Source organism: Girardinichthys multiradiatus, chromosome 10 (assembly GCF_021462225.1).
Source record: "Girardinichthys multiradiatus isolate DD_20200921_A chromosome 10, DD_fGirMul_XY1, whole genome shotgun sequence".
In the NCBI taxonomy this organism is placed as follows: domain Eukaryota; kingdom Metazoa; phylum Chordata; class Actinopteri; order Cyprinodontiformes; family Goodeidae; genus Girardinichthys; species Girardinichthys multiradiatus.
The window spans coordinates 18861238-18884685 of NC_061803.1; the positions used below are offsets into that span (position 1 = coordinate 18861238).

Genomic DNA, 23448 nt, shown 5'->3' on the forward strand with positions numbered 1-23448 from the left:
AAAATAGCCTAAACATACTTTAGAAATATGAGACTTCTAAGCAACTGCGTGAGGTCAGTGAATAAAATAAATTATACATTTGTACCTTGCTAGTATGCTACAACCCTTTCTGACCCTTGTTCTTGATAACTTTCTCATCTATATGGAAGTTAATATGATGAAACATTCCTACAGTCATTCGGTGGACAGCAACTCACAAAAACAAAATAAACTCTACTTACTATACATCAGAAGACATTGCATGAGAAGTAGCACCATAAATAATACTCTAAAAATAAAATGATAAATGGCAAGAAGAAAATTTGCACTGTGAGCAGATTCCTGTAGTGAAAACAGATTATTGTGGTCAGCCTGCAACTGTAGAGAAGATTGAGGGATAAAGAGCCCTCCTTCTTAACAACTCTAATAAAGATATGAAACAAGCCTTTAAATAAATTCATATTTTATCTCAGCAGCATTATTTATCTCTGACAATTTTTGAAAATCCAACCTTTAAAATCTGAACATTTATTTTGTGGTGGGAAGTTCTAATTGTTTTTACAAAATATCTGCTGGCACGATTATGGACACATTTAAATAAATCCTATGAATAAATGTAAGTAAAGCATATTTAGATTTATAGCTTACCTTAAGCTGATCACAGGATTGTTTAATCAGTAATTCACAATTTTGTGTTTTTCTCTGACGCAGAGGCCTATTTCCTAGTGGTCACTAGACTAAATAAAGACCCATATTTTTCATAATTTTTTATCACACTTTGTCAACAGGATGGTAGGGGAAGAAGAAAAAATAAATACGGTCTTGTCCGAAAAAAAGCATTTTCTGTCCTACCGTCAAAAAGTACGTCTGGAGGATGAATATGTGGAAGAGCACCTGATGTCTAAATATGGTGGAGGATCTCTGATGTTGTGGACCTGTGTCTCTACTGATGACCCTGGGAACCATCATGAACTCTTAAATACAAGGATATTTGCTTTAAACAAGTTTGGTGAACTCTGCCAGAAAACTGAAAAATGTACATATTGTTAGAGCAACAATTTAGATCGAATCTTATCCATGTGTTTGAATGACCCAGTCAAAATACAGACCTGAATCTGACTGAGAATCTGTGGCAAGACTACAATTTCTGGTCACAGATGCTCTCGTTCCAATTTGATTCAGCTTAAGCTATTTCCAAAGAATGGGCAAAAAAATTCAACCGGCAGCTTCAAACCCCAAAACATTTGGAGCTGTAATTACAGTGAAAGATGAAAAGTATTGATTCAGGAGATCAAAACAAATGCATGAAACACTTGATTTGTAAAAATAGTTAAAAACCCATGTTTCCCATGTTTGGAAGTCACTTTCTCGGACAACACACCAATGCTGTTGATTCATTTATTGCTCATCAAATAATTTTCTACCTGTATGAAAACATCTGCAGGCCTCAAAACAAATGCTGTACTCTTCAAGTATAATTTTCATTATAGCTGCTTTAAAATCTGATTCACAGTAAAGTAGAGCACCTTAATGAATCACTTCTTCGACATCTGCTCAGTTCTAAACTTAGCAGAACTCTTCATTAGTATGAGCCTTAGTGTGAGCTAACACAGAAATGTCTGCATGAATATAAAAGATAAACACACACACGCATCTTCTGTTGGAGAACTCGTTAAGAGCCCGTTCTCTGTGATCCACTGCAGGAGAGCAGCGGGTTTTGACATCCTGCCAATGTACAACAAGAAAGAGCCACTTTCATCCAAATCACAACATAAACATGGAGGGAAGCAAAGATCTTGTTGTATAGTTTTTGTATTTTCCCCTAATTATTGTTGCAGTACACATCAATGTATTAATTTTTCTACCTTTTCAGCAGTTATGTAGAAAAATGTCCAACAGTCATTCAATTTGTAGTGCAATGAAATACATTTTGGTTCTGGCTTTGGTTTTGGTATGAAAACGACTGGAGACCAAGCTCCGGATTGGGATCAGCAATTCAGACATTGTTTTGACAAATCCAAGAGGCAAGTAGTGATTGAAACACAGCAGGATGGCAGAATTATGACAATGGCAAAGGGAAAATACAGACCCAGCAGCAATTTTAGGTATTCTCCACAATAAGGCAATAAATATTGTTTTTGTAGAACATTTAAAAAAAAGCTTGTCAAAAATTCAAACAATCAGCTTTTTCATGCTTGTTCTGGTCTGTTGCAGAATGTTGTTACAGTTTTCTCTCATCTCAACTTAAATCCCAAATAGGGCCTGTTTAAAGACATTTTTTAAATAAGTGCACACCCAAAAGTGAAGTTTAAAGGCTTTTCACATTTTCTGTATTGTTTGTTGTTCCCGTGTCTTGTGGGCAGCAACAACCACAGAACTGGAGTTACATTTTTTTCTACAATTATGTCTCAATCCCACAGTCCTGTGAAAAACAGCTACACAAGACATTGTATTATACTGCATTTTACAGACTGTAGTAGAGCACAATTTCTAATAATACTTAGATAGCAGCTCTTGAAAACTATTTTCTAGATTGCAACTAAGAACAAACAAAAATCTTTTCCAACATACAATCGCGCAATCTACTGGGCAGAAAAATGTCACTGTGAGTCAAAAAACTTCAAAATTATATGTTTTAGTGAATAATGTGTTTCTCTAAAGACAAGCAGCTTCATGGAAAACACACAAGCTGTGTCTGCAATTTGAAATACTTCTGTCACACTTAAATTTCAGATCATCAAACTAATTTTATTATCACAAAAGAAAGTTATCCAAAGAATCCTGGACTTACATGAAAAATTACATGTTAAATTATTATGTTATTAACTGATTAACCACATTACTTAAAAGCTGAGTTTTCTTTCACTAGCTAAACCCAGACCTGATAACTGCCTGACCTGTTGAATCAAGAAAGCAATGAATCAGTCGCGCTCTGACAACATGAAGTAGGCTGAAAGATCCCAAAAAGCAACATATGCAGTGATCTCAAGAAATTCAACAACAGATGAAAAACAAATTTGTTAAAATCTTTCATTCTGGAAAAGGTTACAACATCACTTCTAAGGCTTTTGGACACCAGCGAAACATAGTGAGATCCATTATTCATCAGTGGAGATAATTTTCTTAAACTCTAGTGGAAACACAAGGTCAGGGTAAAATAGAGGGCTCTGGTGAATCAAGTTCCAGTTCGCATAATCAAAACAAACCCATAAAAAATGTACCCTTAAATCCAAGTTCTGGGTTTCAATTAATGCCAATAAAAGCTGGAGAGATAAATGTCCATAGACGGATTTGGCAATGAACTGAATGTCTGATCTGACTATATTCACCTGTACCAAAAAGAAAGATGTTTGCATGTTTCCCACTAGTGTAAAAGCACTTAGCTATATGTGGAAATTATTTATTGTTGACAAAACTGGCTGGATATGGAAATGTTATTTTCACAAACGTGAAAAAATAGAAACTGGATTGGACATTATCAAAATAGTATTCTCTTTAATTACAAAGTTTTATTGCATACTGATGGACAATATTCCACATGCCAGACAATCAGTCAAGTCTGAGATGATTTTAGAGTGCTTTAAACAGATCTGTGGGACTGAGGACATGGAGTGTTTGTCACAGACTCTATTACCTGCAGTGACAGTCTAAAAGACAATCCTGTCAACTCTTAAGCAGTCTGATATTGAGGGAGGACAGACTGCTGCGGGTATGAAGAGTCCCAGGAGAGGGAACATAATGTTATGGACCATTGTTGTTGTGAGCCTGTGTGGACAGTATTATGCAAGCATACAGGCAGCAGTTTCACAAGCTGTTAACTGGGTTTAGGACAATGACTATATCACATTTGATTAATGTGTGATCTCTTACTCTTACAGAACAGAAACCGAATGCTTTTAAAGCCCACCTCCTGCTGAAGAGAACAAAATCAACAAAAATGATGTTGGATGCACAAAGTGGGTTTTCAGATCCTCATTTTATGAGTTTCCCTTTTAAAGTAGTCATCAACAAAGAAATTGTGTTTTCTGATGTACCGGCAGAGCAAAAAATGTAGATGAAAATTTGTTGTGAAGTTGTGCTTGCTTGTTGTTTCTGCAAATTGGTTTACCCGCCGAGAGCAAACTGTAAATCAGTGGCATCTTCCAATTTACCAACCAGCAGCGGATGTGATAAAAGAAGAAATTTCCGTATATGCCAGTAAAGCCCAAAGCGTAACAGGGATATGTCTCTTTGTCCTCTTCTTAAACCAAGGAGAATAAAAAAAACATACCAGTGCAGGTCTTACTGTATTTCCTAATGATTAATCTCCATAAAACCTGCTCTCTGATTTTTTACAATGTTGTCCAGGGTCAAATATACAGCAACGTTAAAACTAAAGCTGTACACAAGTATTTTATAGTTATTATATAGATGTTTACTTTTATTTTTGTATGTATTTATAGTCTAGTAATTTTATACAGTGCCATTCATTAATCATATCTTAAAATGAATATTTTCATTCGTCACAAAAGGTTTCCTCGGTGAAATTGTTTGCTTTTGCTCTGAGTTTAATGACTTTTTACAATCTAGAACCAATCCAGCTCACATTACCCCCATTTTATATTCTTTACATTGGTTACCAATTGACTTTTGGATTTGTTTTATACTTCTCAAATTCAATTCAGTTCAATTCAATTCAATTCAATTCAAAAATACATTATTAATCCCAAAGGGAAATTAAATGTTATTGTAGCTCATATTTTGCAGATTCTTGCCTGGGGCTTCTTGTTGATACAGATGATGAGGCCCGACCCCGACGCCCTTGCCCGCCGCACTTAGCAAGCTTGGATTGAACCCACAGAACTTAAAACTACTGTGCCGGGCCCCGTCTTGGCACAACACACCCCTCTCCAACTACAGAGGATCGGACTGGTAAACGCCAGATTGCTGGTTAATAAGACTTTCATCCTGAGGGATGTTTTTCAATTCAATTCAGTTTTATTTATATAGCGCCAATTCACAACACATGTCGTCTCCATACATTTCACAAAGGGTTTGGAATGGTGTGGGGCTGTTGGGGAGGTTAGATTAAACTACTGAGTGTTAGAGTTTGGACATTTTAGAATGGACTATGCGTTGGGGTACTAAGTAAAATAATACACTGATAAAGTGTGTCCATGTAGAGCCCACTGGTGGCCATTGTTATACTAAAAACCACAAGGATTGGAGGTACCTCTCTCTGTCAGACTGATTATAACCATTGGAAAAGAAAAGGGGTCGCACAGGTAGCAGAAATGGAGGGTGTGTTTGCACCTCAACCATAACTGAGCCAGTTTAGACTAAACCTGACTCCCCCTTACTCCATCCAACAGGGAGGGAGGAAGGCAGAGGTAAAAAACAATTGAAGAGTGTTGTTTCTTGTTGCATCGAGTGAAAGGTGGGTAACTTTAAAATGGACTAAGTCAATTCAATCGAATCATATAAATTTCATGTCAGGTACATAAATTCCAATTAACCCTAACTAGCAAACAGTGAAGATTCAGTTATTTATTCAGATTGGTATAAACGTTTTTCTATCTAAGGAAACCCAGCAGATTGCATTGAGTCAGTGACTTGTAGCATTCACTCCTCCTGGATGAGCATGTAGAGACAGTGGACAGTCACTGGCGTTGACTTTGCAGCAATCCCTCATACTGAGCATGCATGTAGCGACAGTGGAGAGGAAAAACTCCCTTTTAACAGGAAGAAACCTCCAGCAGAACCAGGCTCAGTGTGAGCGGCCATCTGCCACGACTGACTGGGGGTTTCAGAGAACAGAGCAGAGACACACAAAAAATACAGAAGCACTGATCCAGCAGTACTTTCTATGGGAAGGAAAAGTAAATGTTAATGGATGTAGCTCCTTTAGTGGTTTCATCGAGCAAGAAAAAACAGATAAACTCTGAGCCAGTTTTCAAGTTTAAAGTAAGATAGAGAGCACATAGAGTTAGTCACAGTAATAGCTCAGTCAGTAGCTATGTAAAGGAGAAAAATAGGGTTAAACACTGAAAGACAGGGCCAAATGTATCATCGGTAGAAGGTGAGCATTAAGTTGTTGGAAGCAGCATCTTGCCATTTTTTCAGCTCTTCACTTTCAGATCTGGACTTCCTTGGCATTACAAAGACATGGCTGAGTGAGGCTGAGTCAGCTGCTCTGTCTGAGCTTTTATCAACAAGCTGATGTTATTGTAACTCCCCACAAAAATTGGGCCAGGGAGGAGGAACTGTGATAGTTTTTTAAAAAGTGTCGATTCACCAGCTTTAGCTGGTTTCCTTCGAGGTGGGTCGTTCTGACCCGTTACTGTGTGCTGTCATCCACTTAAATACAATAAGGATTTTATTAGTGACTTTTCTGAATGTCAGTCTGAGGTTTTAATTGGATATGACCACGTCTTTTTTGTTTGTTAATTTAACATACATGTTTGTTGCCCAGATAAGCCTCTGGTAACATAGTTTTTTTACCCTTATCAGTTCTTTGAAGTTGGTGCAGTCTATGTTTGGTTCCAAGCCTGAAAAGGTTACACAATAGATCTTGTGCTGCCTGTGTCTCACCTTAAAATAATATTGACTGGGTGAGACTGTTCTCACTCATGCTGCAGTTAAAACTCCCGCTCCTGCTCAAAGCTGTAAGATTATTAACCCCTCCACTGCCGGCCAGTTCTTGGAGGTTTTTTTACTAGCTCTGTTCACCTGCATTACCGGATGAGAAGGAGCTTAATCTAGCTCCACTTACCCTGTCAATGTGTACTGGACACTGTGGCTACCTTAAAGACCAAACAGCTTAGAGCTAAACCTGACCCTTAACCAAAAGACTCAAGTTGTCAGGAAAGTTGCAGAGCAGAACGCAGGTGAAGAAAAGACAAGCTGCAACTGTCTCTTCAGACTTTCAAAGACAGTTGCCGCAGTAATCAGGACAAAGTTAAAGAGGCACTTATCAAAATTTTATCTCACCACTACAACCCTTGTGTCCATTTTAGTACCATTGACTCTTTTCTTAATGCTCCACAGAATGTTGGTTTTGAAGCATCTGCTCTACTGTGCAATAATTTTATGCAGTCTTTTATCGATAAGGTAACCTCAATAAGGGTCTCATCTTGCGCTTAGACTCTGACCCCTCTTCCTTGCTCTGCTGTTTGTAATCAGTTTGAGCCTGTGACTGAGACATTTTTAGAGAATGTGGTTGCCCAGATTAAGCCCTCTGGTTCTCCATGTGATGCTCTTCGACCACGTTTACTTAGAGATTTTCCCTTGTTTTGGGCAATTGGTTGTTTCCCCTTTTAACACCGGTCTGTTATCTGGTGTAGTTCCTGATCATTTCAAACATGCTGTGGTGCATCCCTGTTAAAGAAACCTGGTCTCAATCCTACTGTGTTGGGGAATTATAGGCCCATCTCAAAGCTTCCCCTACTATCAAAACTGTTGGAGAAATCTATTTAATCCCAATTAAAATCCTTCCTTAATGAATATAACATCCTGGATATGCCTCTCTCTGGTTTTAGAACCCTTCATAGCAAAGACTCAGCCCTGCTGAGGGTTTATGACGACATTTCCTGGCATGTGACAATGTGATCCTTGTTTTGTTGGACCTAATTGCTACTTTTGATACCGTGGATGATAGCAATTATTGTCACATTTACAGCACCAAGTAGGTACTGGTGGCACTGCTATGAAGTGGCATATGTGTTGTCTGGCAGACAGAACATTTTCCATAAAGGTTGCACAGTTTGAATCCTCTTCTGCTCCTCTGTAATATGGGGTCCCCCAGGGCTCAATTTTAGGGCCTTTGCCCTTTTCTTTGTACCTCCTTCCTCTGGGTTCCATTTGTAGACAATATGGCATCTCCTTCCATTGCTTTGACAAATTAATTTTAGGCGAGGTGATGTCTTGTCAATAAAAGCCATTTTTTTACTGTCTTGAGGATATTAAAGCTTGGATGGCCCTATATTTCCAGACTTTTAATGAAAAAAAGACTGAGGTACTTGTCTGTGGATCTAGTGGAGCATGTCAGACACCTCCAGGTGATTTAGACCCCCTGGCGATGTATATTAAGTCCACAGTGACGAACCTTGGTTTCAAGATGGACATTGATTTTAAACTTAATAGTCAAATAAGGGCTACAGTTAAGTCTAGTTTTTACCATTTAAGTAATATAGCAAAGGTAAAATCTCTTCTTTTAAGTCAACACATGGAAACATTAATCCATGCCTTCATTTCATCGTGGCTGGATTACTGCAATTCACTATCTCTGAATCAGCCAGTCCTCACTTCCGTCTGCGGCTGGTTCAAAATTCTGCTGCATGCCTTTTAATTGGAGAACATAAAAGGGAGCACATTAGCCTGGTCTTGGCTTCCCTCCACTGGTTGCCTGTGTACTTTAGAGATCACTTTAAAGTCCTTCTGTTTGTTTTTTAGGTTTAACACAGCCACGCCCCGCCTTATTTAACTAAGCTTCTACACTCCTGCTTAGTTACTTAGGTCGCTGACCAGCTGCTTCTGCTCATTCCTAGTTCAAAGTGGAAGCTTAGAGTGAACAGGACCTTCTCTATTGGGGCCCCTAGGTTATGTAATGCCTTACTCTTGCACATACGACAAGCCCCTGCACTGTCCATTTTTAAAACTAGTCTAAAAACGTTTTAATCATTGGCCTTCAACCCAAATGAGATTTGATTTTACTCAACTTTTATTGTGTTCTACACTTTGTTTCAGCTGGGGCTGGTGTTAAAGCGCTTTATAAAAAAAGTTGATAATGATCAGAATCAAAACTCAAGAATTAAGAAAATCCTTATTGTCATTATGGACCCATAATGAAATTTTTGTCGAGACACTCAGTTTCAGAATGCACATATGTAAAACACAGACAAAATAAAACCACAAAGTAAGACATTAAAAAAACACACAAATCAAAATTATAAGGCAAATTAGGAGGAAAATTGGAGCACTTACAGCAGCTGAACATACAGGGGTTGGACAATGAAACTGAAACACCTGGTTTTAGACCACAATAATTTATTAGTATGGTGTAGGGCCTCCTTTTGCGGCCAATACAGCATCAATTCGTCTTGGGAATGACATATACAAGTCCTGCACAGTGGTCAGAGGGATTTTAAGTCATTCTTCTTGCAAGATAGTGGCCAGGTCACTACGTGATACTGGTGGAGGAAAACGTTTCCTCACTTGCTCCTCCAAAACACCCCAAAGTGGCTCAATAATATTTAGATCTGGTGACTGTGCAGGCCATGGAAGATGTTCAACTTCACTTTCATGTTCATCAAACCAATCTTTCACCAGTCTTGCTGTGTGTATTGGTGCATTGTCATCCTGATACACGGCACCGCCTTCATGATACAATGTTTGAACCATTGGATGCACATGGTCCTCAAGAATGGTTCGGTAGTCCTTGGCAGTGACGCGCCCATCTAGCACAAGTATTGGGCCAAGGGAATGCCATGATATGGCAGCCCAAACCATCACTGATCCATCCCCATGCTTAACTCTGGGCATGCAACAGTGTGGGTGGTACGCTTCTTTGGGGCTTCTCCACACCGTAACTCTCCCGGATGTGGGGAAAACAGTAAAGGTGGACTCATCAGAGAACAATACAAGTTTCACATTGTCCACAGCCCAAGATTTGCGCTCCTTGCACCATTGAAACCAACGTTTGGCATTGGCATGAGTGACCAAAGGTTTGGTTATAGCAGCCCGGCCGTGTATATTGACCCTGTGGAGCTCCCGATGGACAGTTCTGGTGGAAACAGCAGAGTTGAGGTGCGCATTTAATTCTGCCGTGATTTGGGCAGCCGTGGTTTTATGTTTTTTGGATACAATCCGGGTTAGCACCCGAACATCCCTTTCAGACAGCTTCCTCTTGCGTCCACAGTTAATCCTGTTGGATGTGGTTTGTCCTTCTTGGTGGTATGCTGACATTACCCTGGATACTGTGGCTCTTGATACATCACAAAGACTTGCTGTCTTGGTCACAGATGCGCCAGCAAGACGTGCATCAACAATTTGTCCTCTTTTGAACTCTGGTATGTCCCCCATAATGTTGTGTGCATGTCAATATTTTGAGCAAAACTGTGCTCTTACCCTGCTAATTGAACCTTCACACTCTGCTCTTACTGGTGCAATGTGCAATCAATGAAGACTGGCTACCAGGCTGGTCCAATTTAGTCATGAAACCTCCCACACTAAAATGACAGGTGTTTCAGTTTCATTGTCCAACCCCTGTATCTCTATAGAGAAGTACGAAATATGTACATGGGGATGTAGCATGTATTTACATATAGTGCAGCTTGTGCTAGAGCATCCTATGAAAAGACATTGGTCATGAAATGGACTACTGAGTGTCTACAGGGGGGCAATTGCCTTCACAGCTCTGGGAAAGAAACAGTTTTTAAGTCTGTTTGCTTTGGATTTAAAGCAGCACCTGAACCGCCATCCCGATGTAAGTGGGAAAAACAGCTAACAGCCCAGGTGGGTGGGATCTTTGGCAATATGTCTAGCATTTAATAATTTAGGGAGCTGTCATTTGCTAGTGATGGTCCACTTTGTTTTATCAAGTCCAAAGTCAGTGCAGCTGTCCAGCAGTAAATTTAATGTTTCCCCAGCTTTGTCACCTGCTCAAGCTGCCAAACGTACCAACACCCAGTCCAATGACCATGGCATCACTGTATTTCATTACCACCAAACAGGCCAGACCTAAATCCCATAGAGAAGCTACGGAGTATCATCATTAGATACATGAGAGACGCCAGAGCCAACACCGCAGACAAGCTGAAGGCCGTTCTTTAAGCAAACTGGGCTTCCTTAACACTTCAGCAGAGCCACAAGCTGATCACCTTAATGCCACACTGCACTAAAGCAGTAAATCATGGAAAAGGAGGCTCGACCAAAGGACGTACGTTTCAGTAGGCCCATATTCCTGCAATGAAATTCTTGTTTTATTGACCTTTTGCAGTAATTCAGTCAACATGCGTTTTTTTAAACTAAACATTTGGCCTTAAATCATCTCAAATAGAGAACAGAAAGTGTTTTCTTTGTATGAAAGAATACTATACCTCCCCCTCTCCTACAGAAAAGTCTGGAGTATCTTATGGTGGCCACTGAGGTACTGTACAACTGAAGGACAGCAAACAGCATGGCGGTGGCGGCAGGCCAGAGAGGTGACGCATATGAAAGTGGCTGAGTGCGTCAGGCTTTGGCTGACAGCGCCACGACTCAGCAGTGTCCTGGATGGATGGAGGTGTTATGATGGAGGAAGCAGGAAGAAATGGAGAGTGTGTATGCGTGCTACAAAGCAAGTGAAAAATACAAAAAAAGTGATATGCCCCAACTCCTACGCTGCCATTTGATGCTGAATAAAACTGTGCTGCGGGAGTGGGTGGGATTCGTTTAAAACATATAAAAATAAAGGCAGTGAATAAGAGTCTGGAAAAATTGAGAGGGGCTACATTAAGCATCTCCCACCTTCAGTCTGAAACACCAATGAGGTTACATCACAGAGCACAGAAATGAAAAAGCATGCAGCAAAAATAACCGAAGGTAATTGGAAGTGTGATACAGATTCAGCATTGTGAAAAGGAGGACAAAAAGAGAAATGAAAACTGGATATGCCTTCTGTTCTGACTTTGGGGTCTTAGAATTATGTTTTTGCTACTTTATTTTTAACCCCTGCCAGACATACACAACATATAAAAAGGTACAGGCCATAATGAAGCATATTTTCAAAATGTCTTTCTTTATCTCTTAACTTTTTCAAATTAACCTAAAGTAGCTGGCTGTCCACAGGAGATCCTTAATGCCCACAGCGACTATTACCTTTTGAAAAAATTTTGACAGTTTAAGTTACAACAACCTTTAATTTCCCTTCGGGATTATCAGAGTATTAATTGATTGGCATAATACAATCTAAAAAGATAAAGTCATGGCCATGAAAATGATACAACTTTAATTACAGGTGGAATGTTTACTTATCAGTTCAAAGACATGCTTAAAATGGTTTACCTTGTACATCTTTATTAAAATGATCATCTATGCAAAACTTTTTAAATATTTTTTTACTGTGGAAAAGCAAGGCTTACCTTTTGAACAGATTTGTTTCATAAAATGCTAATGTTAGTATGGAAATGTTAGCATAATTCTTTGCTGTATTAGTGGAAGTAGGGGCAACATCACCAACTGGAATAAATTAAAATGCCAAACTGGCAAATTTTTAATTTTAAGTCCTATTTTTCTAAAGAAGTGACAAAACCTCCAAATTTAAAAATGGCTGGTGGTCTGCCCCAAGGCAAATCAGTGATTTTTTCATTTGTAAATTAATGTTTGCATTTATTCTTAATCCAAAACAATCAAACATTCCTAAATGTTCCTTGTTAATCACTTCTGTTTATCACATTGACCTAAATTACTTAGGCAAACCCTGTATGGCTAATTTACTTTAAAAATATCAGTGATAGCCAAGACAAAACTAAATTATCATTATATTTATCCTATCAATGTGTTATGTCAATGAATTACTTTTTGTCAATATTTCCTTACTGGGTAAAAGCAAATGTCTGTTGGAGGTTTCTAACGTTAATTTTAATCATATTCTAACGTTAGCATGCTAATGGTAATGTGTCTGCTTTGTCATTTATTGTTAAGTTTACACAAGCAGGAAGTGAAAAGGTTAAACATGTTTTCATTGTATTAGTCAAATAGGAATTGACTAAAGTGCAGGTAATTAAACTAGTTGTAGTTAGTAGTGCATCTTTATGTCATCAATTCTGGTTAGATCTTGAGCAGCCACTCAAAAAGACAGATATATAATAACATAGGCATTTTCCCCATTAAATGCATTACCTACTTTTCTCAATAATACTCTTTCTTAAAGCTGTGGTATATTTCCCTGTAAATCCCACAATGTGTGCTGCTTAAAAACTAAGAAGAGAGCATAAAAGTATGTTTAATGCTCCTCTGAAACCGATCAATCACTTGACTAATTGTTTCAGGACTGGTTGAGTTGTAAGTAAAAAGCAGATATTTGAAAGCCTGCTAATGGAAACTTGCTATACTGATTAATTTTTTTCTTTATTTAGAGCAACATCATTCCATATTCCCTTTGACCTCAGGGTGTTTACAGCAAGAGAAGGGTGTGTTCAACTCCTGCTAAGCTTGCAGATGCCACTCTCTGCACCGGCGAAGAGTGTTTAATGAGAAAAACTTGGAATCCTTATGAATCCACACAGAGAGGCAGAGAAGAAAAGGAGCTCCTGCTGAAGTCACAGCTCATTCATTCTTGTGGACGATTTTTACTGGCTTTGAAATTGCCTAATGATTGTGAGAAATATTACCATACAGCGCTTAAAATTTGCTTCTATTGCTTAGAGGGTTCTCCTTTATTATGAGAATTTGTAAGCTTAGGAATACAAATTTGTAACACACCCCAATCCTGTTTTTGGAAGGCTCAGATCATCAGGTGAGTAAAAGTTAATCCTATAAAATACATTTTCCAAGAAACTACATCAGAAAATAACCTGTGTCAAAGCTGGTAAAATTCTGCATCTAGATATAAAGTGACAGCAGACATTTTACACAAGTAAGCCTACGTAGAAACACACACACTGTTACAAACAACTGGACAACAATTGTTTGTGTTCCTCTGAGACTTCAAAAGTGGAATGAGGATGAGCAAAATCATCCTAAAGGCCCGTTTCACATTTGAAAATAAACTTTAGGAAAACTTTTTAATGGACCGACGAGACAAGAGAGGACCCTTTTGGAAGGTATTTGTTCCATCCTACCTAGTGTAAAACTAACTTAGCATTTCTAAAAAAGAACATCCTAGTAACAGTTAAACATGGTAGTGGTACTGTGATGGTATGTGGATGCTTAGCTTTTTTAGCAGCTGGACAACCTGCTGTAATTGATAGTACCATGAATGCTGCTCTCTGGCAGGTCAGTTGTGACCTTAAGATTGGTTTATGCAACAAAACGTTTAAAACCACACAAAGATGTCCACCTCAATATGAAGGTTTTGGAGTGGCCCTGTCAAAGTCTGGACTTAAATCCAATTGACTTGCTGTGGCAGGACAGGCTTTTATAGGCTCCTGATGCTCAAAAACACTCCAACATTGCTGAATTAAAACAATTTATTTGTTGCAGCCAAGGGTGGCACAATCAATTATTGAGGAACTACTTTTCGTTTAGGATCAGCTAGGGTTGGGTTTCTTCCCCCTATACAAATGAAATCATTTGCTTTTTGACTTTACTCAGGCTATCTTTGTGTAGCATTGACGTTTTTTGATCTGAAACATAGAAGTGTGACAAAAAAAGAGAAGAAATCTGAGAGAGGTCAAATATTTTGATCTCTATTTGTTCTTATTGTGTCATTTAGCAAATACAAGTGATGTTGGTAATCCTAACTGACCATCACTTAAATAAATAAATACAGTAATAATACTGTATTTAGTCTAATTTTGTATCACACAGCAAAAACATAACGTGAAATTAATTTATACAGTGTATGTAAACTACTGGTTTCAATGTGATATAAAAAATAAGAAACAAATAAAGAAAATGCTTACTTTAAAATTCAACTGCCACCATAATGTTGAAAACTAAAAACAAAAACCTAAACAAAGCTCAATATTGATAATAGGTCTCACTGTTATTCTATGAGGTAGTTATGCAGTTATTACAAAAACCTAAACAAAGCTCAATATTGATAATAGGTCTCACTGTTATTCTATGAGGTAGTTATGCAGTTATTACTTGTATTGTTACGCACTGGTTTCCCTGAAGCACTAATTATTTTTCCTGCTTATTTTAGACTGTTGATAAGTCCACTATTAGGTTTATTGAGAAAGAGAAAGCCAAAGAACAAATGAAAATGAGTTATCTCTAAATTACATCTGAAATTTTACTCCAAAGATGACAGAGGCTGTCTTACAAAAACAGGCTGCAAAAAAATCAAGAAATTAATGAAATTCAGACAAACAGACCAAACTCTATCCAGTGTTGATAAAATGATAAAACCTCTGCCAGCTTTAGATGTGTGTAAAGACCAAATCCTCTCTCAGGGAGTCATGCAAAACTCAGTTTAACTTTTGATGGACTGTCTACAGGCTGTATGACTAATGAGTGGCTATTTGATGATATTTATGTTAAAATAGCTACGACCCTGAAATTAGTCATCATTTAATAGAATTCACCATAACAGGGGATGCTGCTTTCTACCAACACAAAAACAGCCACAGACACAAAACATATTCATACAATAAAGACCAATTTTGGTTGAAAACGTCCAAATGCAAGAGTACCATTAGTGTACCTTAGTGTGACACAAGCTGAATATGAAAAAGAGCGATAGATAAAACACAGCATCCAATGACTAAAAAACAACTACGGACAAAAAACAAAAACAAAGCCACAATTCCTAAGGCGCTGCTCCGTGTTAGATAGAAGGAGGGTAGAGGCAGACAAGTTAAGTTTTGTCTGCCTCCTTCTCCTTGGTCTGCTAAGAAAAGCTCAGAACTTGCAGGGAACTCACAATTAGATGGACAAAATGACTAACTGGGAGCCAGTGAAGAAACAGAAACTAAGGTGGAGAACGACTAAGAGATATGAAGGGAGACCGTCCTCGCTACTGCGCCGTTATTCTCGTGCTAATCTCGCCAACAGTGATGCAATAACTCAATCTCCTCTCTGTGTCGCTGTGACGAGAGGAGATGGAGGAAGAAATACTTATATACACACATGAATAAAGCCCACGCAGTACTTGAAAAGCAACAGATGCGTCTGTAGCTGCATATGTGCAGGCCTGAATAATGAAATGGGTATTAAATATAAAAAAGAAGCTGCAGAGGCACAGCAGACATCAACACTTCCACAGGGTGTGGAGAAAGTAGGCTAATGTCTGTGGCTGCATATCTTTTATCACCAACATGACAGCTTCACCATGTACTCTGGTATGTGTGCTATATTTAGCGGTGAGAACATACACCAAACTGGAGCTTCTTTTACATTCAAATAAAACGTAATAAATGGAAATTTCGTTGTTAAAAAAATAAAACCAACTGAATAATAGGGAGATTTTGCTGAATACACAAATGCAGGCACATGTGTGAAATTTAAACAAATAATGTCCAGTTTAAGAGTAAGTGTGTGTCTGTGAGAAAGAGACACTTATTAGTTTTGGCAGATCCTGCTCTTTTACATAAATATTTTATGTAAAGTGTTGCTGTCAGCTGGGCTCTTAATACTGTCTGGCAGGAGACATTTTAAAAAGATGAGTGGACATCAAGAGATGGATTTTATTCCTGTAAACAGTGTAGCAGAAACAAAAAAATGAAGTTTCTAAGTTTTTAGTGTAGCAGGTCAATTGAATGTATTTTTTTTATTAAGCTCAAAGTAAAATCTCTATTTAATCTGAGGTAATTTTTAAAATGTTCATATGTACAACTCTAACATTTTGTATAAGAAGAAAAAGAAATGATGGAAGTCATGGTCTGCACCTCAGTCTGAGCTCTTATGAATAAATGAATGGAGACTCAATAGAAGCTGTCAGAAAACACGCATTCTGTTCTGATTTTTTAGTCTGTTAGATTATGAATTTTGATTCTGATTTATTTATTAACATTTCTACTTGAATGTTTTCAAGATGTTTACCCTGATAGCACCATACATTGTATTACTACAATTAATGTTATGTTGGTCTAAATCAGCCATTCCTCCAGCAATTACAAGCTGACATAGTAGATCCTCTATTACCTGGAACAAAAAACACTTAACATATTACACCCCTGTCATCCTCCTTCTGCCATCCTTTCCTGTCCAATTTCTCATTCATATTTACAATTTTACTGCTCACATTTTAGGAATGTTGTCATATGACAATTTTGCATCATTATTGTGATCAATGCACATGCTATTATTCAATGCTGATGTTATTGCATTAAAGTCTGGAACCACTAGCACCATTTTTCTTGCAACAAATAAAAAACAAAAATCCCAGTAAGCATATTTTAGTTTAAAATACTTCCGAAGAATATAATATTTGATCTAAAGATAGCATTTTTTTTTCAACATCTAGATCTGAATGCTAGCTTTACCTGGCAAGCATAACAAAAGTGGAATATCTGGGCTTGAACTCAATTTATAATGAAATGGCTGTACTAGATGAGCTACACTGTCACACACTTTCCAGGTCCAGGACTTCTCATGTATACCAGTCATGGTTTCCTTTGAAATAAAAATCTTACTTCATTCCTCATCTGCCTCTGAAATATTCTATCAGAGCTGGACTCTGAGTCATGAGGGGTGCTGCGTGGAGTAGCAGTAGAGTGGGCGCCCCATATCCAGAGGCAATAGTCCTCGACATAGCCGTCCTGGGTTCCATTCATAACCTTGAGACCTTTGTCTTCATATCTTCCGCAAATCTCTTAATTTTGTGGAATTCAAATAACGAAAAATAGTCTATTTCCTTACACTAATATTATTATTGCATATCATAAGTTATAAATATTTATTTTTTAAAGAGGCAGTGCATAATAATAACATTTATGTCAATATGCCAGAGTCATCTTCCCAAGGTCTTTTGTTTGTAAATCATTGGTACCTCTTGGCAGTTCGATGGTGGGGGTTTGGAATTGGCCCGGCCTTTTAAATTAGGCTGGTAAAGCACCTCTGTGAGTGTTAAGAAAGTGATGCATGGCATGTGTGGATTTGCTGCAGCAGTTATAGAGTATTTTGTTGAAAAAGAAAGAAGAAGTAAGGCGTTGGAAGACTTCCGGAAAGGAGCCTTCAGAGGGCTGATTTTGGTCAGGCTGCAATTCGCTTTTTGTTTTGTTTTGAAGGAAAGCTAACTGGAAGCTATTCAGATTGTTACACCGGGAAAGTCACACGCTTGCCACTGCTCTAACCACTGGAACAATGGGGAAAACCACTTTTGGTGCATTTTATGACAGAAATGATGAAAAAGTAACTATAAATATAAAAAAAACTAGTGAACTGTGCGTCTGATGGATGCAGGACTACATGGGTTGGCCATTTTCGTCGGATCACCAGTATCTAGTGGAACGCCATACTGATGCTGAAAGTAGACCGCCACCTCACTGTGTGTTTTGCCAGATGCCCGCTTTTGTTTTCTATTTTCTTTCACATACACACTGGATGCACATGTACACACACACAGACTTGTTTTTTACTGCCCTACTCTCTGACCCAGCCAGAAAAACGAGCCTAGGGAGTAGCAGGCATGTAACAAAACACAAAAATGAATACATTAACCAATCAGGCACGATGAAACTACATGTGACTGATGCTTCCACAGCCATAATAGTGCAAGTTGTGACTGAGAATTTTAAAGCTGCTGTATGCCTGTTTTGTGTGTGAATCTAATAACATGTGTGTCTTCAGTTCATTTAAAGTAGATCACATAATTTCTATTTGTGCTAGTATAGACAAGGTTTTTAGCCAAAAAAGTGTTAACCATGGCCAAAGAATGAAAAATAATAAACTCATAGAACAATAATCACGATATATCATGCACAACTAACAAACCTAACAGAGCAGCTACATTCATCCAAGAGTCACAGGTACTAAGAGTTCTACTGTCCATGGAGGGAATGAAAGGAGGAGTTTACAGTGATTATACTCTAAATCAGAGATGGGAAGTCACACACCATCAGACAGAGATAGCCGCTGAGGTGCATATAGACACAATGCTGGCATGAGTTTGCAGTCCACGCCTCACAGTTGTGGTCTTCGCAATTGCAGCTTTTATGAAGGGAACCAACATTCCCGTTTGCTTATACAGCAGTGTGCGTCTTGCTGCTGGCATCACGCAGTACAGAGAAACTCACAGGGTTCCTACTCACTTTTTCATGCGCCCTTTTTATAATTTTATAGACTAAGACTGGCAAAACTCTCACTCTGTTTCTTTTAAAATATTATGAATACAAGCGTTTACTCTAAGTTTACTGCAAATATCTACATGCAAAATCTGGAAAAATCACAGACCGTAATTACGGATGGTTGGATGGACAGGAAATTGTTTGGATGGATGGACAAACAATCAGATAGATAGATCGATCGATCGATCGATAAATCAATAGATAGACACAGTGGGACAGGGAATACAATCTGAAAATTTTTATATTTTTACAAACTACATGCTAGTTCAATACTTTTTCTAACTTTTCCAGCCTGATTGCAAATCCTAACAAAATAACCTTGGAATGCTCAGTCAACAATGGTACTTCCTGTTATTTTAAGGCTCACAACATTTTTCCAGCCACAATAAGCCCATCTAAATCAATAGCCATGATGAAAGCCAGTTTCCTGGGAAAAATAAGAGAATGCCACAGTGTGGGAAGGGGCAGAAATGTTTGACGTACTGAAAAATGTAAACAGACATTTGTTCAACAAATTCATTTGTATTGGGTGTGATCAAATAAAGAATCCAGCAAGTTACTTTAGCCGTTTTATTTATAAACGATTTGTACAAATGACAGTGAGGTCTACCAGGAAGAGAACAAATGATTAAAAATTAGATTTAAATGTGTTTTAGCACCTGTAATTATTAGCATAAATGGATGATGAGCGAGCGGAACGAGTGGGACTTGACAAAAAGAGGATGAGGGGGAGGAACGAAATAACCACTCCAGAAGGAATGAAAGGAACAGAGAAGCAGCAGGACGGATGTGAAAAGAAGCTCTGATGAAAATGTTAGAGCGCACAAAAGAGATGAAGGAGGAGGAGAGAAAGAAGCAGCCACGTTGACTGGAGAAGACAATGACGGAAGAGAAAATTACTTTAAGGTGGGAGCACCCTGAGGGCATGAGGTGGACATTTGGTTATGAGAGGATGTGGATAAATTGGACACACAAGGACTTGGGGAACCTAAAAAAGAGGGAGGGAGGAAAAGAGAAACAAAGTGGTGAAGACTCATTAGCCTACGCAGGGCTGGTACATAAAGTCTTCCCTGTTCTAGTGTTTTATCGCCCCCACTCCTCTCTCCTTTTGTTCTCCAGAAATATCTGAGTGGGTGGGAGAGAGTGTGTGAGATAGAAGGAGAGAGTTGGACTACAAGTCAAGTGATGACAGAGAGAAGGAGAAAACAGGAACACATGCAAACAAAAAATGGAGAGAGCCAGTGAGCAGGCCTGGTGTCTGAAGAACAATTAAAGTAAAAAGGCTCATAATGCAGGTGCATCAAATAAATTAGAATATCGTAGAAAAGTTAATTTATTTAAGTAATTATAATTTAAAAACTCATGGCATACTGGTTTATTGCACAAAAAGTAACATATTTCAAGTATTTAGGTGTATTTTAATGATTATGACCTACAGCTAAAGGAAACAAAATTCAGTGTCTTTAAAAATTGGAATATTACATAAAAAAATATGTAAAATGTATTTTTAATAAATACATTTGCGACTACTGAAAAGTATGCCTACAGCATATAGACTTAAAACTTGGTCAGGGATCCTTTTGCATGAATTACTGCATGAATTAATGGAGGCCTTTAGCTCGTCTGTATTGTTGGGTCTGATGTCTCTCATCTTCCTCTTGAAGATACTCCATAGTTTCTCTGTTGGTTCATTCTGTCACAAATCCCACTGACACTCCAGCCTGCTATATATATATATATATATATATGTAACTTGGACATAAACACAGCCTTGAGAGAAACGTGAAGCACAGCCCACTCAAAACGTTGGGGGAGATTCACAGGTGTGGACTGCAGCTGGAATCAGTGTTTTAGGAACAACCCAACACACATATTAAGGAACCAGGCTACAGCTGTTGCATTCCCTTTGATAAGGGACTCCTGAACCGGGGAAAACAATTTGTAGAAAAAAGAGCACTAGAACAAGGGATAACCACAGCCTTGAGAGGACTGCAATTCCCATTCATCTATGGTCAAGATCCAGCAGAGCCACACGTTGATCACCCCCATGCCACCCTACACTGATGCAGTAGTAGGAAGTGCTTTAGTAGGAGCACTAAATAAATACTGAGTGTGTATGCTGCACAGTGCATGGAGATAATTTAGGTAAGCTGACATTTCTGTATTACAAATTATTTATTTATTGGTCTTTTTTATGATATTCACAATTTCTGAGAAACAATTGTTTTTGGATTCCATTAGCTGTAAGTGAAAACAATCAAAATTAAAGAAAATAAACACTTGAAATATATCACTTCATGTGTAATGAATATATACATTATTACTCGGACCTTCATTTTGAATTTAATTACGGAAATGAAAAACCTTTTTCTGCTACTTCATAATAGAAGCCAGAGTTAAATACTTATGTGGGCATACTAGACATTTGTGGGTGTTTATCTTTCAAAATGTAAGATGAGATTGTTGAATGACAGCTGACAAAAAAAAGGATTTATGGATAAAAACATGTTATTAATTAAATAAATGTGAAAATGTAGAAAAATAATACATATTTAGAAAATTGGTTCGGCCCACCACAAAATTTGAAGAGTTTTTTGTTTAATTCCTGAATGTTTGTAAATGAAGTTACACAACTATGACAAATGGACTTTAATATCTCTTTTAAATTAGAACAAGCCCCACGGTTGAAGTTTTAAGACAGAAATAAAATAATTTGATCAAAGGAAAGAAAAATAATTATAAAACAAACAAAAAGCAGAGAAAGATGAAGAGTGACAAGCATCACCGGAAGAACGTTACTTCTACTAATCATCAACAATTCTGTTTTTCTTGGGAATTATTCTTTTGATTGCTTTAAGTCGGACACCATAAACCATCGTCTTCCATTAGAATCTCCTAACCATAACACACACTGTCACACATTTCTCATGGTTAAGGTGTGGCCCAATGCTGCCAAGACACAAACTGCTGAGAAGGACCGGGTCAAGGTGACTCTAAGCACAGGAGCCAGGACAGTACAAACAAATCATAGAGTGGGGATCTGACACTAGCTGTTGCCACCAGCAAAAACCAAACAACACACAGAGACTCTTCAATCCCACAGCTGAACCCCTCACCTTTTAAAGTACACACTGAGACACCTACACAGGCTTTTCACATCAAATGCTGCTCAGGCTTGCAGGCTAAAGCAAACAAAATCCACAGAAACAAATAGCAGGGTGAATAGTGCCTTTTTCCCCCCTGTAGCATGTTCCTACCACTCCCCACATTCAGAACATCAATGCGGTCCATCCGCCCTCCTGCCCCGATTCATCCAGCTCACCTCAGTCAGTTGAGCGCATGTCTGGCCAGTCAATAAAAATCCCGCAGCATGGTGAAGGAGCTCCTGAACAAAAGGAGGAGGCAGTAGGGGCACGGAGAGGAGCAGAAAATAACGCTGGGGAAAAAGGCAGAGAGAGGAGGACAAAAGATAGAGGGATAGAATAGAAGGGAGAAGAGGGAGAGGTAAAGAACAGTCCAGACAGGTTGAGAGCTCTCCACAATGTGAACAGCGAGGGAGGGCGAGCGCCAGGTGTCAGCACGCATACACTCATCGAGCCGAGCGCTCACACATGTACTCGCATACCCACAAACCCGAGCAGACAGCCAACTCACTCTCATTGGCTTCCCACCTCCTCTTCTTCTCACTCTCTGGCAGCAATAACTCTCCTCATCCTTCCTCTCACTGTAGTCAGAGCGGAATTCCTTAACCATTTCAAAGCCACAGATCTCTAAATCCAAAAGGTTTCACCATGATGTTCGATCACAGAAGTAATGTCTATGAACCTACAGAGTTTTATAAAGTATTTGCACCCTTGCAGATTTCTTCATTTTTTGCTCTCTTGTCGAATTTTTCACATCAAAGAAATTTTAATAGCAGACAAAAACAAGCAGAGCAAAAACAAAATACATTTTCTGAATTAAGTGAAAAAAATCACCTTCCTCTTTGTTAAATCATTAATCAACTGTGATTAACCACATTTTGTGCCAAGCACAATCCCATCTAAAGAAAATGAATTACAAAGGAGAAACAAAGCCAATGGCCTCTATCAGTCTGGAAAGCGTTACAATGCCATTTGTAAGTCTTTGGGACCCCACTGAACCACAGCAGAAGACCTTCAACAGTGGTAAACCATCTCCGGTGTGGCCGGCCAACCAAAATTACTCCAAGAGAGCATCGACAAACCGGACCTCATGTTATCCATTGAAGAGTTGCAAGGTAAACACCACTGTTCACCAAGACAACACAAAGCCCAGTCTCTTATATGCCACAGATTATTTGATGATCCTTACGATTTTTGGGGAAATATTCTGTGGCAAGAGAAAAGTGGACATTTTGGGAGTGTGGGTTCTGTTACATTCTGTTACGGTTGCTATGCTGCTTTAAAATCTGGGCGACTTGCTGTAATCGGTGAGACCATGAATTCTGCTCTTGGGTTATGCAAATGGACAATAATAAAAATAACTAAACATGACCAACTCAAAATGAAGGATTTGGAGTGGCCTAGTCAAAGTCCAG

General features: G+C 38.5%; 1 protein-coding gene across 7 annotated transcripts in view; it reads right to left on the minus strand.

Moving 5' to 3' along the window:
* Positions 1–23448, minus strand: part of tanc2b (tetratricopeptide repeat, ankyrin repeat and coiled-coil containing 2b) — a 223682-nt gene that overhangs the window by 127356 nt on the left and 72878 nt on the right. The window contains exon 1 of one of the 7 annotated variants that reach the window (XM_047377860.1): positions 22213–22461. The exons of the other annotated variants lie outside the window; for them this stretch is intronic. The gene's annotated coding sequence lies outside the window, so the exon portion shown is untranslated. Of the gene's footprint in view, positions 1–22212; positions 22462–23448 lie in introns of those variants that run through there. 7 annotated transcript variants of the gene reach the window in all.